Source organism: Hordeum vulgare, chromosome 2H (genome assembly GCF_904849725.1).
Source record: "Hordeum vulgare subsp. vulgare chromosome 2H, MorexV3_pseudomolecules_assembly, whole genome shotgun sequence".
NCBI classification, from domain to species: domain Eukaryota; kingdom Viridiplantae; phylum Streptophyta; class Magnoliopsida; order Poales; family Poaceae; genus Hordeum; species Hordeum vulgare.
In genome coordinates, this window is record NC_058519.1 from 30,272,206 (window position 1) to 30,283,182 (window position 10,977).

A 10,977-nucleotide genomic window follows, 5' to 3' on the forward strand; every position below is an offset into this window, starting at 1 on the left:
ACCTGACAAGAGATGCTGATGCCAGCTACACCGCGCTTTCTTTCCGACCGACCTACGTTCATCGAACGGTTCCACAGATGGTTTGGTTTTTTTCTGTGTATCGCCCTCGTGATAATGGTATACGCGGCCAAGGGTTAATAGGAATAGAGACAACAGATAACGCATTCGGTCAAGATGGAGAAAGGGCATCCCTTTCGTCTTTGCCTCCCGACCTCTGGTCACAGCAGCTTAGCAATTTTTATGTCTTGCTTCCATTCTTACAAAAATGATATTGAATCGCGTAGTTGCCTTCTTGTAATTATGATTCTCGCCATCCTTCAACTCTGGATCCGCCATCCTTCAAAACAACAACTACCAAAACACGAACTCAACGGCTTAGAACCGTAAACCATATACCTTCTCGGTAAAACACATCTCAAACAAATTATTATCGAAATGAATGGATTTTATCGCCTTAAGTAAGAGAAAAGGTTTGTGCTTTCGCCAGAAATTGACTACCTACCCATTGATTGGATTTCTTCTTCTCCCAGATCCAATAGAAGTTTCCAATGAGTCATTGCCAACTGCTTTAGCAGGAATGATCGAAAGCAGCAGGGGTTTAGTGATCAAGCTCTCACTTTAAAGTCCCTGCCAGCAATACCAATCCCATGCTCTTCGATGGTTCTTACGCTCTGAAAAGAATCCTTCTAAGCTTTCCTCCTAAAAAGAACCTACGTTCCATTATAGACATAGAATCTATCGTTGACCTACCCAAAGTCTTCTTTTGGTTCCTAGAACCATGCAGGAAAATCACTTGAGCAGTGACAGGTCAGCATCAATGGTTTTGAGATGCAAAAAATCAGTCAAACAACACTGGCAGATCGGCAATCCGATCGGGACCTTCGCACTTGACCATCGTAAAGGGATCGTTGTTGCTTGGTCGATCGATCCGTCCTTCCATCCCAAAGCTGGTAATCCAGATCAGAGTTCTTTGGATGGCATGTAATGGATTTCATTATGAAAAGGGTCATTTTTTTATGTTGTAAACTTCATATCCAGAGAAATGGATGACTAGCTGAGGGACATATAGATTACTTCAGATCTCCACCTTCCTATGCTATGTATGCCAACCTTGATCTAATAAGTGGTCTTAATTAATATGCAAGATAGGATAATATTATACAAATGGTTGGTTTTGTTCAATACTTAGGTAGGGTGACTACGCCACCTCAGCAACTGGGACTGGAATTGCTTACAATGCATCTAGCCACTGAATGAATTCGAAGCAGGGCCAGTGTATAAAGACCGGCTTATCTCTCTTAAGACTTAGTCCACTTTCTACTAGAATCAGATTGTCGAGTTTGCAAGGAGGTGTGCCAACTGTAACAAAAACTTACGGCTTAGGTGGATTTCTTTAGTCAGTCTATAACTCAGGCTTTTCTTTATAGGACTCCCACACAAGTAAGTAGCTAGCTAGCTGGTATTGCCAAAGCCAAAAACACTGCTGCATTCAAAAAGGCGAACCGCCCGGACCCGACTTCTTCCTTTTATGCTGAAACTAACCGCCGGGGGAAAAGAGCCCAGAAGGGTAAAAAAACAACTAGAAGCCATTGGGCTATTACTGCCACAGCGAGATATTGCCTGAACGAGTTATCCCAAAAGAAGGTTCTTCTGAAACGAGTGCTCAATCCAACAAGCAAACGTATACTTGATTTTCTTCTTTTCTTGCAAGCTAGTTTCTAAGTTTCCAGAATCTGGCAATACTACAGCTTGGGATGACCACCAAGATGATGCTTCATCGAAGACCACACTCGGGATGTATAGCAAGGGTTGGTATTCGGGTCACAATTCCACCCTTTTCGCTCATTATCATGAGAAACGAATATACATCTACTAGCTTTCTTGCCTTATCACAAGCTATTGAGAACGGATCTAAGGGCATCCCTACCTACAATCCTTCCTTGGTGCCCCATTCCTATCTTCTTTTCCAGATCCTTTTTTCTGTGCCAGGAACCAGATTTGAACTGGTGACACGAGGATTTTCAGTCCTCTGCTCTACCAACTGAGCTATCCTGACTATTTATTATGCATCATCCTAGTAGAGTACTTGTATCTATGTCAATTAAAGGGACTAAAAAAGAAAAAAGTATTCTCAAATTGGACTTAGTAAATATCAGGATAATGATATGGATTGTGAATGACTTACTTAATAATAGGGATTACTTGCCTATACTATAATATGTTCATTTGTATGAATGGGATAAGATCCAAAGAAGTCAGTTCGGATCCGTTTGTGAAAGAGTAGAATAAGAAAGATAGTGAATCTTGTTTGAACCATGAATGAAAAATAGAGGTTGGTACAATAGTTAGGAAGTAAAATGGGCTTTTTATTGGGGATAGAGGGACTTGACTTGAACCCTCACGATTTAGAAAGTCGACGGATTTTAATAAAAAAGTGTTAGAGGTGTGATGTACATGCACTCATTTGAAGGGGGGTGCAACACTTCTCAGTTTGGTCCTAATATTTCTCCTTTATACCATGTTCGTATGGTGGCGGGATGTTCTACGTGAATCCACGTTGGAAGGGCATCATACAAAAGCTGTACAATTAGGACCTCGATATGGTTCTATTCTCTTCATAGTCTCGGAGGTTATGCTCCTTTTTGCTTTTTTGGGCTTCTTCTCATTCTTCTTTGGCACCTACGGTAGAGGTCGGAGGTATTTGGCCCCCAAAAGGGATTGGGGTTTTAGATCCTTGGAAAATCCCTCTTCTTAATACCCCTATTCTCCCTTCATCCGGAGCTTCCGTAACTTGGGCTCATCATGCTATACTCGCGGGGAAGGAAAAACGAGCAGTTTACGCTTTAGTAGCAACCGTTTCACTGGCTCTAGTATCCACTGGCTTTCAAGGAATGGAATATTACCAAGCACCCTCCACTATTTCGGATAGTATTTATGGTTCTACCTTTTTCTTAGCAACTGGCTTTCATGGTTTTCATGTGATTATAGGTACTCTTTTCTTGATCGTATGTGGTATTCGCCAATATCTTGGTCATCTGACCAAGAAGCATCACATTGGCTTTGAAGCAGTTGCATGGTACTGGCATTTTGTAGACGTGGTTCGGTTATTCCCATTTGTCTCTATCTATTGGTGGGGAGGTATATGAAAGAAGGGAATGAATAAGTGGATTGAGGAATAAAAGCTCGAAGACAAAGAGAACTTCTCCGGGTGACAGGACCACCCCGGCAGCGTGGCTTCTCTGCCGAGCAGGAAGCCACAAAAAGCATTGTGCTCTTGTAACTCATCTTTTAGTAGGCGAAGTTGTCGAATTCTGAAATCACTACAGGCACAGTGCAGGAAATTGTGAGTCCTAAAAAACAGATGCCCCATGATCATTGACTTACATCACGATATCTTTTTCTTCCTCATTCTTATTTTGGTTTTCGTATCACGGATGTTGGTTCGCGCTTTATGGCATTTCAACGAGCAAACTAATCCAATCCCGCAAAGGGCGGATCTCGACGTTCTCGTCATGGCCAAAGCGCCTAACGAGGGTGACTTTCCCCTAGACCAACCTCCCGTTGGCGGCTTGCCTGGCCTCCGCGAGGAAATAGCTAGGTCTGCCCCTCATGAAGCAATTCTGTCGGAGCTAAGCTCCTGCGTCGAGACAATTTTCGAGGAAGTAGGAACCCAGGTTCCTTTAGAGGAAGGGCAGTCTTTGCGCGATTTCACACAAACTCGGGTCTTATGGGATGGAGAGGGCGAGGGTGAAGATACTCTTCAGGATATCTTTCGAGCCTACCTGGAAGAGGGAGAGGAAAGCGAGTTCGTTAGAACCGCCGCAAATCTGGCGAGAAAATATCGTCATGCGGAGCTAGGAGAGCCTGAGACGCCAGATCCCGAGGATCCCGTGGTCGAGCCTGAGGCTCATTCCATGAAATCCCTTGAAGGCACAGAAGCAAATGATGGGGTTAAGGAGGCAGGCCCGTCTTCTTCGCGAAAGCGTAAAAGGTGGGATGATGATTCGGGGTCCGAAGATGATGATTCGGGGGGATCTGGGGTTTCTCCAGATCCTGTTGAGATCATTTACGAAGGGGACGCACAAACCTGTGCTGTAGATGTAGATAATATGCAGAGTAGGTATCCATCTTTGCAAATCGAGATACCGAGGCCTCCTATACCTGTAGGGTAGAGGGGGGATTGAAGAGAGGGTATGTAGGCTTCTATCAAATAGTGAAGACCCGGGAACGACAGTCGCTCGACGTCAGGAGAGGAACGAAATATCAATAGAGGCACGAAAACTGCTGGGTATGAAATTTGGGTAGGGTTGGCAGGGAAAGTCCAACTGACACTTTCTTTGATGCCCTTTTTTCACCAACTGGCTCAGAGATTGCATTTGCCCTTAACCTCCTTTGAATCCATCGTTTAGACCCTCTCAATTGGTATTGGCATTGGCTCGAGAGCAAGGACCTTATTTGATCGCTTAAAACTTGATGGAAGGAAACTCACTCGCTCGAGATATGCTTAAGCTAGCTCAGGAAGAGTACTAATTTTATATGCCTTAAAGAGGGGATTCAAAGAACATTTAAGTTTGAAGTGAAAACAAAACAATAACTAAAAAAATTGACTGAGGAACTATCTAATACAACTATTACTTTCGAGGACAAGAAGGATGCTCTATATCTTTTTCCAATCCTGGCAAAGGGAAAGCCAGTAGAGTATGCCTTGGTTTAAGAGAGGAGCTCAGGTCCATCTTGTGCTCACAATACATCTTATTTAGCAGGACATCTTGGGCTCTTTAGAGAAAGGCGAAGTCTCTACTTGTTAACCATGGATGCCTGTTATATTTACTTATAGAGTGAAGAACAAGCCCACTTTCCATATCCCTTTCGTCCGGATGATCGATTGCCTCATTCTTCTTCGAAAATAAGTGCATTTGGCCATTGTGTTTTTCCAACTTTCGTAATAGATCTGGGCATGCATGGTTTTCAATAGATAACCCTAGGCCTTCTTCGTTTCCCCACGGGCATTCACTTCTCTTCAAGCTCGGGATTAGCGAAACATGGATCCGATGCCCATCTCTTTTTCCACTTTGCAAGGCTGAGAGACTTTACCAATTGATAAAAAAAAGCATGAGCAGGATCAGCAGAGGCAAAATCGAATAAAATGGCTTATTTGCACATTTCTTTGGTAGGCAACGAATCTCACGGAATGTGGGAATCTTTTACAGATGTGAATTCTCGCTTTAACGCTTCGATAACATACTTAGAATCACATATCTTCGGGACCGGGGCTCGCCCTCAACAGATATTGTCTTTGCTTCCGCTGATGTCGCGTCAATTGCCCGAGGGAGCATAACACTGCAGGCCACAATGAACATGCCCGCTGCATCTCGGATAATTGCTCCAGTTGCGCCAATTCCAGTATCCGAGACAGAAAGCAGCATCCATGTGAGCTTTGGTTGTTCATAATATGGGAAATTCCGAGGTGAAGGATGCCTGCTCAGGTCATGATATCACTGATCCAAACTACCAAATCTGAATCCTGACTAGTTAGCAAATCGTGTGCTCTGTGCGAATGCCTTTATTAGTCTATTTCATTTAAGCCCAAAGGATCTTCGAATACCAACTGATCGTCCCAATCCAATCTCCCATCTGCTTATTCCAATTTTTCCTATTCCTAGCGAATCAAATGAGATTTTTGTTCTTCCATCAAGAGGAGATAGTTATAGTTATCGATAAAGCTAAAAAAACCTGTTGACATCGATAAAGCTAAAAAAACCTATTGACATAGAATGCAATCGAAATAGAGACAACTAGGCGAAAAAAAGACCGAAAACAATAAGAAACTTCTACTCCCTAGGTGGTTATTTGCCGCATAAGACATCGGTGGAAGCTGAAGGAAAGAGTGGGCTTTGAATCTAGGTATGCTTTCTAAGGATTGCGCTGCGCCTAGCCTACCTTTACGAACATACCTCTGTCTTTCAAACAAAGCCCTGTGTGTGGAACTACTTATATTTGTTTTCTAATTGCTTTTATCGGGCCATCGAGAAGTCAGTCAGCGGTTGGATTGAGTCCTCAAGTTGGTCTTTAAGACTTAGCAGGGCCCTACACATAGTACACCTTAGTAGAAGGTAGATTTCTCTCACCCTATGTGCAATCAAGCTCAGAGACTTGAGCCGCATAATCCCTTATTTCTTTTCTTTCTCATCGATCAAAAAAGGATGAACTAAAATGACTTGATTCGAAGCCACTTCTGACTTGGATTGATGAAACGAGAAGATTATTGGATTGGATTGTTGGTCTTTCACTAACGGAGCATCTCAGCCCTAGCCTTGAAGTTGAACATCAAGGGATATCTAAATATTGAACCAGTGATTCAAAAGAATGGCAAGTCAGCAGTTATGTGTTGACTTCAGAAACAGGAATCTTGCCACTCCAAAGGACGAGTATCCAATCCCGATAGCTGACCTACTGGTAGATTCGGCAGCTTGTATTGAGCCTCTTGGATGCCCACTCAGGATATAACCAGGTGCCAATTGCCGAAGAAGATATTAACAAGAATTTAGATGCCCTGGTCCAGTTGGTGCCTATGATTTGTCGATCAATTCCTCGGGTCAAGGGGCGCACCTATGATGTATAATCTTCACTACTAGTCAATCCAGGGAAATATTCCTTCTGGCCTTTTATAGATGGATAGCTTTTTCTTAGAAAAAATCCCCTTTCAGGTTTAATGATCAAGCAGCGGGGTACCGATTATCCTCTTTTTGCCGGAGGAAGCGACGAAACAGAGCTAACGGAATTTCATTGTAAAGAAAATGACTCATAAGGAGGTCGGTCATAAAATTCTTAAACACTAGATCATGACTATATACCCGGATCTCATTCCTTGAAAGATCCCAGATCGCTTCGCTTAATCAAAGATAAGAAATATCATAGCTGCTTACGAATGCCATCCAACGAGCTAGAACCACCTTCTAATCCTTATGGAGTTTAAGAACAACGTCCACTTGGATTTTCTATACTAGTTAGCCGCAGAAAAAGACGAAAGCGAGCCAAAACATGTAAATCAAAAAACAAAAGAAGGGAACATCCACTGCTGAAATACACTTGCAACGTCGTTAAACAGGAACTCAAAAACGACACTATAGCATTGGAATTATGGAATTTGAATGGATTGAGTACATCAAGATGAAGAAATTAACGTAATAAGCGATATTCTCAAAAGATTCGGTCATGCCAGAAACCTCAGTGTGCATGGCACTAAAAAAGGGTACAAAGAACCTGAGATGCAAGTAATGGCTGAATAGCCGGGGAAACACTAAATAAAGACAAGTGTCATCTGGACTTACTTGATTGATTGAATCCAGAGATGGAAATGCCATTGAGAGATTAGAAGGGATAGAGAAAACATCATATAGAGGTCATGCTTCTGCTCAGTCCAAAAGAACAATCTTAGTGAGGATAAGGTGGTTTATGTTAGGGTCCGAGAAAGCAACTTGACATGCCAATCCTAACAAGAATTCCACTCTTTCTGGTCATGTCAGAAACCACCTCTTGGAAAGCAGATCGAAAGCCAATCGTTTCAGAAGATGATGACCCTCTTGTGCTCCTACGTTCCTGCTAGTTGGTGGATGAAGAATAGGAGAGAGCTTGCTTGAGTAGAAGATAACCCGCGAGAAGGATGTTTTGTAGCGCTTTCTCATACAAAAGGAAAAGGCGTCACGACCGATCGATAAAGAAAAGAACCGCAGCGCTGTCGCCCACCCCGCTTTGGGCACGGGGAGGCGAGAACCACCGCTTTTAGGAAAGAAGCCTACAATTTGATTCTCGTCTCGTTTCACTTGCATTTTCTTTCGTTCAGTCTCGTTCTGAGAGTGGAATCGAACCACTCACTCCGTTTGGATTTCGAGTCCAAAGGGCCCAGCCAGCGAAAGAGGATTTACAGTCCCACGCAGCCTGCCAGAACCTTTTTCTTGCTTGAATTTTTATACGATTTTTTGAGCAACTAGCGCGAAAGCCGTTGCGCGCGTTAGCGCATCCGTTTTCTTGCTTGATCTTTATACGATTTTCTGAAGTGATATGTCCAACCAAGTAGAAAAGGACACTAGAGTGTGGCTACACGTGGTATAGGGCTGCTCGTCCCGCCTGGTTTTGAGAAATGACATCCAATCTTTCGGTACCTAGAATATATTCTAGGTGGATAAACTTATTTTTGATCAACATCAATGGGAGATCTGATGTTTTATAATGACCTTCCCCCGATCAGAGAAGGGGCTTGGTCTGGAATGGATCGAGACGGAAAGCGGTAATCAATCGCAGCGTGGTGGAACGCTTGTTGGAGAAGGGTAAGCGCCTCCATGTCGTAGGGGTGGGTAGGACAATAGAAGACTAGGGAACTTAGCCTAGCCACTCAGTTCTGCCCCGAGCCAAGTCTATTTAGTGTCAGCGAACACATACCACTCTCTATATATAGGTTTTTCTTTTTCGTAGAGGTTGTCGCTTAGGTCCTTGGACCCTTCCTTCATGAAGCTTGAGGAAGCAGTCACTTTTCTATCCACGGCATTCTTGGTTCTGCACTTAGTCTTGAACCTATGTTGGTTTGGGACGTCAATCTCATTCATCAGCGGTGTGTGCCACGTACTATGGTTGCTTTCTTCTTGCTGTCAAATCCCAGTCTATCTTTCACTGAGCTTCCTTCACTTGGAATTCAAAGTCCAAAAAAAGAAAGAAAGCGTACTGTGAGGTATGAATGATCAAATGTCTACGGGTGTCATTGAATATCATGGGGTACGAACTTCTAAGGTCATGGCGTAGGGTATTGGATAGGCTGGTCTGCTGGTCGAAGTCATTGCAGGGTGTGCTACGGACAGCTATTGTTCCAGGGCATTTCCTTTCTCTCGTCATCACGCCAACATACAGAACGCTTGCCTTCACAGGGCCCCACCTTGACTTGCCATCATGGCTACACTCTTTTCATCAAAGCAACTCTTCTTAAGAAGACCCCTTGGTCCCCACAACGAAGTTCCTCCATAGAGAACCCAACTGCACAGCACCATCGCAAAGGTTTCTTCGTAACTCGATTAGTCTCACTCAAGAGAACTCATCTACACGAAAGGTCTTTTAAGTGCCAGTTGTACCCGCACAGAAGTTCTGCGCCCTCAACTACACCAGGATGCCCCCTGCAGTAGCATCACAACTTTTCTCACCATGGATAGCTCGCCAGTCTTCTTGCATCAGCCACACCTAATTACAAATGACCTTGGCCTCTCCATGCTCGTCATTTACATTTAAACTGCACACCCCCTTGTTGAGGTCTTACTCCAAAGGTACGGCCTCTAGCACATGACCATTCCTCACTCAAGTCATCGACACCCTCGTCGATGTACGTGTTGAAAGAAGAAATTCCACTATCTCTCAAATGAAATGAGGTTTTTGAACTCCTATATAACAGAGTTTCATTGATGCCAAAGGGGGTTTTCCTCAAACGATTGGAACCAGAATAAAATAAAATAAAATAATGAAAGAGTCAATCTATCTTAGTCAAGGCGCTCGCTCTGCCACAAAGGGAGGCACTGGCAAAATCTAAATAAAAAAGAGATGTTTCCAATTAAACCATAGATGTCCACTTCATACTTATAGTATTCTATTTCGGCTTGCTTGGGTTCATTCAAGGCATCTTCATATCTATTAAAGAAATCAATCAGCTCCTAATTAGGTCCCCCAAGGCGAGCGAAGTGACGTTTTTATTTCTCTTCCTCCGGTCAGAAAAAAAAGATTTATAGGACCGGATGCATAACAAGAAAAGACAGAATAGTAGTGGTGCCTGCACGCAAACAATCTTAGAACTGAGCTCTTGTAAAGGTGGGCGTTCCTACGCTCAAAGCCCATATCTCAGATGCATGCCCATTGGAATAGCCCATCACCAGGATGAAATTATCCATTTAGCGCAGCTCCCCTTTCCTCTCTTCTTATATCAACTTCACATCCTAAACACCAAAAGGAAGGGAGAAGCGAACTCGACCTGGTGGTTTTTTATCATTTCATTGACCTTCGAACCGCTCTTGCCCTCCCCTTTCACTTTCTTTCCTAAATGTGTGACTGATACCAATCCCTATGTTGTACACTCTTCCACTAACTAGAGAGAACCATGCCTGAAGTAGAAAGAACCAATTACAAGTGTTCATAGTGGTCTAATAAAATAAACCCTGACCGTGAAGGTTCCTAGTGTTGATACCAGTTGTTGGAGATAATGGAAGGAAGCAACAAAACAGAGAGAGGATCAAGTGTAATCTTAACCACATCTCAGCTCTTATACAAAAGCTTATGTTACAATACATGGTACCAGTCCAATTTATAGAAAATAGCAAACCGACACAAAGTCATTATCGACTCAAGTAACAACTATTTTGATTTTGTTCACAGCTCATTCCTAGCTAAGACATAACGGCGGGTAGGCAAACAACTTGATTTAGGTCAATACAATACTCTTCTTCGAACTTGCAAGCTTGGGACACAAGCGTAAACTGAAAAAGAAGTAAGACCAGGTACACTGCTAAACATAAGTATAAAGAGGTGGAAGGCTGGGTGTGCTTGTGCTCACCTACAGGTCTGCCCCAGCATACAGTATCGAAAAAGACTATCTCTTATTTTTGATTTGTCTGAATCAGCGTATATTAACTAATACTACTTTATCCAGTCAATAATGAATTTAAAGGTCGTCTTTAATTAAAAAGTGCATAAGCAAGCAAGGAACGGAAGGCATGCTAACTACACTACTAGAGTCAATAAAAAAACTAAACTACAAACCAAACTACTTGAGTAAGAATTTATTCTTTTTGCTTATTCGTAAGCGCATGAAGAAACTTATTTCACTCTAGCAACGAGCATAAATAGTTGACAACATAGTTGAAAAAATTCTTTCTTTCCTCTTCCTACTACATACACGGCTATAATCATTATATATTCTTTTTTTTATAGAAAAATCTTTCTGCATCT

General features: G+C 42.8%; 1 non-coding gene and 1 pseudogene across 1 annotated transcript; one reads left to right on the forward strand and one right to left on the reverse strand.

Annotated features, from left to right (window-relative positions):
- Positions 1-778: 778 nt before the first annotated feature.
- On the forward strand, positions 779-3,298 carry LOC123425195 (annotated as a pseudogene).
- TRNAF-GAA lies at positions 1,984-2,056 on the reverse strand. The gene has a single exon. It is a non-coding gene; the product is annotated as a tRNA-Phe (tRNA).
- Positions 3,299-10,977: the final 7,679 nt, after the last annotated feature.